The sequence below is a fragment of the Panthera uncia genome (assembly GCF_023721935.1).
Source record: "Panthera uncia isolate 11264 chromosome A3 unlocalized genomic scaffold, Puncia_PCG_1.0 HiC_scaffold_11, whole genome shotgun sequence".
Lineage (NCBI taxonomy): Eukaryota > Metazoa > Chordata > Mammalia > Carnivora > Felidae > Panthera > Panthera uncia.
Genome location: NW_026057578.1, coordinates 95,149,047 through 95,158,061, shown reverse-complemented (window position 1 = coordinate 95,158,061; position 9,015 = coordinate 95,149,047). Strand labels below are relative to the sequence as shown.

Sequence of the window (9,015 nt, the reverse complement as noted above, 5' to 3'; positions counted from 1 at the left end):
TTCTCAGAGATTGAGGGTATATTTTTGCCAATAAGCTTGCTCTGCAAGAAATGCTAAAATACATTCTCTAGAGAAAGAAAACAAATATAGGTCAGAAACTTAGACACATGTAAGAAAAGGAATAGTATCAAAGAATTGATATGTAAAGTTAAATAAAAAAATTGTTTTTCTGATCATTAATTGATCAGATATCAATGTGTTAATTATAATAATACCAAAAATGTATTTGATTACATAATCTATGCCTAAGTTAAATGAATGATAATAATGATACAAGGGACAGGAGGAGAAATTAGGATTATTTTGTTATTGTAAGGTACTCACACTGCCCATGATTAGCACTGCATTATTTAAATGTGGACTTGGATTAGCCTATAAGATGTATATTGAAAACTCTAGGAAAAACACTAAAAAAATTTAAAAACGACAACAAAAGAAACAAAACAACAACAAAAACAAACCGCAGCCAATTAAACCAACCAGGCTCTTTTTAGATGTCCAATGACTGCAAACAGCAGCTTCCTTAGTAGTATATGCAGTCTGTTGCTCATATGGCTTGGCCTAAGTACATGGAGATGGACCTTTCTGTTGGACATTTATGTCTTACCTCAAGTTGACCCCATTCTAGGCCCCAGACAGATATGTGGGGTGCCTTTGGCCCTAGAGTACAGTGGCCAAGATCCCCATTGGGCAAACCATCAGATCCACCAGTTCCATACCACAAAACAAGGACAGAGGTCCTATGCAGGGTCAAGTTCAAGTTATCTGGCTGCTGGAAGACCCACATCTTCAAGAAGAGAGGCTTTACTAAGTTTAATATGAATGAATTTGAAGACATGGTGGCTGAAAAGAAGCTCATCGTGGTTGGCTGTGGGGTCAAATATATTCTAATTGTGGCCCTAGAGAAATGGCAGGCCCTACATTCCTAAAGTCATCAGTTTCAGTCACTGCCTAATCCTTAATCACCAATAAAACCTACTTCCTGTCCCTCCCAAAAAAGAGTTAAAAATAAAAGCAAAACAAAAAAAAAATACCAAATTCAGTTGATCCTTGAAAAACACAGGTTTGAACTGCACAGGTCCATTTATACATGGATATTTTAGACTTTAGTACTATAAATATATTTTCTCTTCCTTATGATTTTCTTAATAACATTTTCTTTCTCTAGCTTGTACATTGTGAGACTGTAGTGTATAATACATATACATAAAATGTGTTAATGGACTGTTTATGTTATTGTGTATCTTCCAGTCAACAGCAGACTATTAGTAGTTGTTTTCGGGGCATAAAAGTTTTATGTAAATTTTCAATTGTGCAGTGGAGGGGTGGGTTTGTGGAGCTTCTAATCCCCATATTATTCAAGGGTCAACTATATAAGTGACTTGCTAAGAAAGGAGAGAAAATGGAATCATAAAATATGTACTTAAAACCACAAAAGGCAGAAAAAATAATGGAAGACAAAAATAGGAATAAAAACAAAGGCAACAAATAGAAAACAGTAATGAATATAATAGATATCAATTCAATTGTATATTGGATAGCAATAATCACTTGGAATGTCAATGGCCTAAATGTACCAATTAAAAGACAAAGATTTTCACAGTCAATCAAAAAGAAGACCTATCAATATAGTGTTTATAAGGAATCCAATTTAAATAAAAAGGCACATGAATTAAAAACAAATGCATGAATAAAGATGTACTATGCTAATACTATTTTTTAAAAAATAAATTAACGATATCAATTTCAAATAGAACAGAATTCAGAGCTAAAGTATTATCAGGGATAAAGGCAGGGGATTACAACAGTGATAAAATGTTTATTATATAGGAAGACCTAACCATCCCAACTGTGTATATACCTAACAGTAGACCACCAAACACATGAGGCAAAAACTAATGGAACTTCAAAGAGAAATAGATGAATCCATATCTAAGTTAGAGACTTCAACACCCCTCTGTCACAGATGGACAGATCTGGCAGGCAGAAAATCCGTAAGAACACAGTTGAACTCAACAACACCAGCTATTACCTGGATATAATTGACATGTATAAAGTACTTCATCCAACAACAGCAAAATATACATTCTTTTGAAGAATGGAACATTCACCAATACAGACCACATTCTGGGCCATAAAACACCTTAACACATTTAAAATACAAGAAACAATGCAATGCTTACTCTCAGACCACAAAGGAATTAAATTGGAAATCAGTAACAGAAAGATAGCTGGAAAATCCCAAAATACATTGAGATTCAACAACACACTTCTTTTTCTTCCTTCCTTCCTTCCTTCCTTCCTTCCTTCCTTCCTTCCTTTCTCTTTCCTTCCTTTTTCTTTCTTTCTTTCTTTCTTTCTTTCTTTCTTTCTTTCTTTCTTTCTTTTAAAAACAACACACCTCTAAGTAACACATCAATCAAAGTAGAAATCTCATAACAAATCATAAAATATTTCTAATACAAGGTTAATATATAAGTCAATGGATTTTCTATGTACCAGGAATTTTTATAAAGTGTAACTTTAAAATTAAAGACACAGAACTTTTCCCATCAGCAGCCAAAAATATGAAATACATAGGTATAAATCTGGCAAAATATGTACAAGATCTGAGAAAATGACAAGACTGTGATGAATAAAATCAAAGGACTAAATAAATGGATGGATATTTCATGTTTATGAATAGGATGGCTCAGTATTGCCACAATGTCATTTCTTCTCAACTTGATACATAGATTCAATGCAATTCCCATCAAAATCCCACCAAGTTATATAGTGGATATCAACAAACTGATAAACTTTATATAAAGAGGCAAAAGAGCCTGAATGGCCAGCCCAATATTGAAGGAAAAGAACAACGTTGGAGAACTGACACTACTCTACTTCAGGACATATTATAATGCTATAGTAATCAAGACAGTGTGTGGTATTGGTGAAAGAATGGATGAAGAGATCAATGGAATATAGTAGGGAGTCCAGAAATATACCCCCAGAAATATAGTCAACTGATCTCTGAGAAAGGAGCAAAAGTAATATAATGGAGCAAAGACAGTCTTCCAAACTGATGGTACTGGAACAACTGTACATCTACATGCAAAAAAAAAAAAAAAAAATCCCCCAAAGAATCTAGAACCAGATCTTACATTCTTCACAAAAAATGACTCCAAATGGATCATAGACCTAAGTATGAAACACAAAAGTATAAATTCCTTGACTATAACACAGGAGAAAACTTAGATGACCTTGGGTATGGTGGTGACTGTTTAGATAACACACCAAAGGCATGATCCATGAAAAAAAAAGAACAATTATCTAGGCTTAATTAAAATTGAAAACACAAGTTCTATGAAAGACAATGTGAAGACAATGAGAAGACAAGCCTCAGATTGAGAGAAAATGTTTGCCAAATTCCATGAAAGATTGTTGTCCAATATATACAAAGAACACGTAAAACTAAACAGTAACGACAAGAAAAAAAGATGAAAGATTCAGACACCAAGCCAAGTATACACATGGCAAAACAGCATATGAAAAGATATTCCACAACCTATTTTATCATGGAAATGTAAATTAAAACAATAGCAAGATAACACTACACACTTATTCGAATGGCCAAATTTCAGAACACTAACATCAAAAGCTGGTGAAGATCTTAAGCAAAGGAAAGTTTCATTTACTGCTGGTGGGAACGCAAAGTGGTACAACCACTGTGAAAGATAATTTGGCAGTTTCTTACACAACTAAACACACTATCACTACAAAATCCAGCAGTGGTACCTAAGGAACCATACGATCCAACCCTAGTACATAGGATAAGCACTCTTAGGTATTTATCCAAAACACTTGAGAATTTATGTCAGCACAAAAACTTGCACACAAACATTCATAGTAGTTTTACTTATAATTGTTGAAACTTGGAAGCAACCAAGATGTCCTTCAGTAGGGGAATGGATAAACTGTGGTACATCCAAACAATGGAATATTATTTGGCACTAAAAAGAAATGAGCTGCCAAACTAATGAAAGGATATGGAGGGAACTTAAAAGCATATCACTAAGTGAAAGGAGCTAATCTGGAAAAGGTTACATACTATATGATTCCAAATTTATGACACTTTAGAAAAGGCACAGCTATGGAAACATTTAAAAGATGAGGTTTGCAGAGGAGGGAGGTATGGAAAGGCAGAACACAGAGGATATTGAGGGCTGTAAAATACTGTATATGATACCATAGTGATGGATACATGTCATTATATATTTGTCCAAACCTACATAATGTACAGAACCAACAGTGAAACATAGATACTGGGTGATTACAATGTTTCAGTGCAGGTTTATTAATTGTAACAAATGTACTATTATGTAGGGATGATTGATACTGTAGGGAGTCTATATGTGGATGGCATCAGAGGATATATGGGAAATCTCTGTACTTACTTCTCAACCTAAAATTGCTCTAAAAACGTAAAGTCTTGATTAAAAATACAACATGAAAAAAAAAACTTTGTAGACAAAGTTAGATAGATAATTTATTTTCAGCAGATCAGATCTAAAGAAATTTAAAAAAATACTTTAGGTACAAGAATATGATATCAAAGAATAAGTTGAATGAAACATTTAAAGATGAAGATTAAACATAATTTTATAATGTGTGTGTGTACATACGTTTTCCCCCTTATTTTTAACTTCTCTCTGACAGGTGCTGAACATTTTCCACCTCCAGGTTATACAGGTCTGTCACAAATACTCTATTCTACAGGTTATAGAATGAGAGTAGCCCTAGACAATACATAAACAAATGAGCATGGCTATCTTTTAATAAAAAATTTTTTACACAAATTTTATCTCAAACTACATTATTATCCACCAAAATATTGAAAATTAGTATGAAATTGTCTGATTTATTATTATTATTATTATTATTATTATTATTTTAAGAGAGAGAGCATGAGCTGGGGAGAGGGACAGAGGGACAGAATCTTAAGTAGGCTCCATGCCCAGTGCAGAGTCCATTGCTGGACTTGATATCACAACCTTGGGATCATGGCCTGGACTGAAACCGAGTCAGACACTCAACCAAATGCACCACCCAAGTGTCCCATAAATTTTGGTATGAAAAAATGTAAACTCTAACATAAAATTAGTAAGAGATATGAGAAGGAAGTTCACCAAATAAAAAAAAGAGAGGGGCGCCTGGGTGGCGCAGTCGGTTAAGCGTCCGACTTCAGCCAGGTCACCATCTCACGGTCTGTGAGTTCGAGCCCCGCGTCAGGCTCTGGGCTGATGGCTCGGAGCCTGGAGCCTGTTTCCGATTCTGTGTCTCCCTCTCTCTCTGCCCCTCCCCCGTTCATGCTCTGTCTCTCTCTGTCTCAAAAATAAAAAAAAAAAAAAAAAAAAAAAAAAGTTGAAAAAAAAAAAAGAGAGAGGGGTAATACACAAGTGAAATATATCCATATTTACATCTAATAAAAGAAATAGAACTTGAAGCAGTAACTAGCTTTTTGTCAAACTAGAAAAAAAAATACCATAATTGTTTCTCCTTTTGTTTCTGTGGCTGTTTTTATGGTATCATCCAGTACTGGTACTTGGCTAGATGAGTGGGAACTTTCAGCTGTGGCTAGTTAAACCAATTATTACTTAATATTTCTAGTGAAAGGAGTACAAAGTAAAGCAAGAACCCTAAGTTAGCATGCCCTTTGGCTCATCCACCCCTCTTTGAGAATTTATTCCTAGAGAAAACTTTTTTGTTTATTTTTTATTTTTCTTTATTTTTTTTAACGTTTATTTATTTTTGAGACAGAGAGAGACAGAGCATGAACGGGGGAGGGTCAGAGAGACGGAGACACAGAATCTGAAACAGGCTCCAGGCTCTGAGCTATCAGCACAGAGCCCGATGCGGGGCTCGAACTCACGGACCGCGAGATCATGACCTGAGCCGAAGTCGGCCACTTAACCGACTGAGCCACCCAGGCGCTCCTGTTTGTTTGTTTTTTAATGTATATTGGAAATCTACTAGCCTAGTATGGTTCAGACTTTAATATATAAATTACCTAAGTCTCTGGGAAATAATTGTTAATGACATGCAGGAAATTTTACAAAACTATCACATTAATAAAGCAGGTTACAAAAGAGCATTGTTCTTTTTTCCTTATAATTACTTTCATATGCATCTTTTTATAGAATACACAAAACCATAGTTGCTAAAATCTTATGGAAAATACATGTATGTATTATTTCATACATTGTACTCACTTTCTATTATAATACACGCTGCTTTTTTGGAAAATAAAGTTTTATCATAGCATGTAATGAAAATATACATTTTTCTGAAAAAGAAATTGTTAAATGAGCTTAGTATCAGTATGGAAAATAACCCATACTCACAGAATATATTAATTATTACTATTTAGGGAATTATAAATTTTCTAGATTTCATATAATCACATATATGAAGTTTTATAATTATAATAACTTTATTAATACATTTTAGCATTCTGAAGATGAAATGTGAATTTTTAATGAATGCACAAACTATTAATAAGCATAATTGTTAACTGCTGCATAATTCTGCATAATTTTACATAATTGCACATAGTATTATTGTGTTGAAACCTATTTAGTTATTCCTGGACAATGATGTGTTTTATTTAAATATTGTAAACGGTCCTGAAATACATATTCATATATATTTGCATGAATTAATAAACAAATGTATAAATATCATTTCATTTAACAGATTTTTAGAATGTATATTGCTATGTGAAAATACCTACTATTTTAATAGACCTTTGTATATAACATAACTTTTCTCTCTTAGAAAACAGGTTAAAATTAATATTTGAGATGTTAGCAGTTTAGTATTAATTAAATATTGTTCTCAAAAATTGGTTAAAACCTAAACTAATAAAAAATTATATTTTTGGATGGAGTGCTAATTTTAGAAATGGGCATTTTTTCATGGAGGATAAAACAATGAGTAAGTTGGTCTAGTTAGGCAAGACATCTGAGGACACTGGATGGTTTTCAGGAAAACGATAAAGAGGTTGAGAAAAACATAAAAGGAGGAAATGCGCATCATAGGTAGTCTTAACTATTCTTCCTGGCCCATACCAACTTGTACACTTTTATTATTTCCATATTAAGCAATTAAGTCCTGCCATTTCCCTACACTACAGACTGAAATTTGAAGAAGTAGAGAAAAGAAAAATGTATTCAGTTAAGGGTTTTATTATTCTTATAAAGTCAGAAATCAACTTTAAAACACATTTTTGGGCAAACTATGGAAACAGTCAAATGTTAAATTTGAGCAGCCTAATTTTATGCTATGGTTAAAAACATCTGTCTCAGACAAGCTTGCATGTGAATGGTGAGTTTCCACCAGGAGGTTGGACGCTGCCTGATAAAATGTGTTGCTCAGTACCTTTACTACATTTGGAAGGAAAACAAAGCTAGCTTTGCTGAAGGTGAAAGACAGCAGGACCACATATAAATCCCTGCATTGTTCCTAGGTTCTAACTTCTCTGCATCTTCAGATACATGCTTTAGCTAAAAATTTCTCCTCCTAAGTCTTACCAACTAGGAACAGCTTAATGTGTACATATTAGTTTTCCTCACCTGGAAAGAAATTTCTTTTTTGGGACTGTCTTTGTATTGGGATGGGATTTTGTATGTATGAAATTGTATTCTGAAAATATTCCATAGGGCCTTTTGAGATAGGCTAGCATCACTCTCCTGTAGAATGTTCCTAACAGTATAAAAATACACATGTACCAGGGCAAAAACTAATCACCATCACGTGAATAAAATTTAAATTTAACATGGAGTGGTTATCTAGCAAGAAAATCTAGAGACTTTGCAAAGTATGGACTTTATAGCCTGTGGGCAATGTGAAGTAAATGCAGGCTTTTGGATTAGGGGAATTAAAGCATCAATATATGTAATTATTCATTCCTGTATTTATCAACTAGTGAATGCTGACGACAGAGAATATTAGCAAGAATAAAGCATAGTCATAGTCTCTATCCTCAAGGAAGCAACAAGACAAATTGCAGATATCTAAGAACTATTCAAACATAAATTACTTTGATGTACGGGATGAGAGGTGATCCTGAAAGCAGAAAATCAGATATGTGACCAGACTAAAAACCTGATTAAGTGATTTATTCATCTCTAATTATTAAATATGAGATTAAATATATACACATTTTAGATTTTTTAACATGGAAGAATATAAATAGAAAACTAAAATTTACTCTGTATCTTCCACCTAGAAATTACAACTGTTTGTATTTTGGTGATTTTTTTAGATCTTTACAAAATTACCAAGAGACCATTTAGAATGAAGGTTCTTATTATTGCTAATTATCTCTTTATATTTTATAATGTAGTTAATGATTGTAGATATATGTACAATTAATATTGCAATTCTTATTTGTAAATGTTCACAACCCAATTTTTGTTTCAATGCATATTATTTTAATTATGTTTCTATTATTATGCTTTAATTTCAATTCCATACATTCTTCAAAGTTTAATGCTGCCATATCATTTCCCCCTACAATATCACTAACACAAAACGTTGTATATTAGTCCATGTTAAATATTGAGATGAATAGGATGTTAAGCTGTAGAAAAATGGAGAAGTAATGAAACAAATCAAAAATTGCATGCTAATTTATTTTTGTTTTCCAAAGTCCAATTGTTTAGTCAGGTTAGACAGCTATAACAAAATACCTCAGCCTGAGTTACTCAGAAAACAACCATTTATGTGTTACAGTTCTGGAGGCTGGGAAGTACACCATTAAGGTTCTGGCCAATTCAGTGACTAGTGAGAGCCAGCTCCCCGGCTGGTAGACAGCCACCTTCCATCTGTGTGCTCACATGGCTTTTCCTCCTGTACTCCTGGAGAGAATGAGCTCTCCTGCCCCTTCCTCTTCTTTTAAGGGCATTAATCCAATCATGAGGACCCCACCTTCAAGATGTAATCTACATAGAAAAGCCCCACCGCCAAATACCA

At 33.6% G+C, this 9,015-nt stretch overlaps 1 pseudogene; it reads left to right on the top strand.

Moving 5' to 3' along the window:
- Positions 1–460: 460 nt before the first annotated feature.
- On the top strand, positions 461–581 carry LOC125937187 (uncharacterized; annotated as a pseudogene).
- Positions 582–9,015: the final 8,434 nt, after the last annotated feature.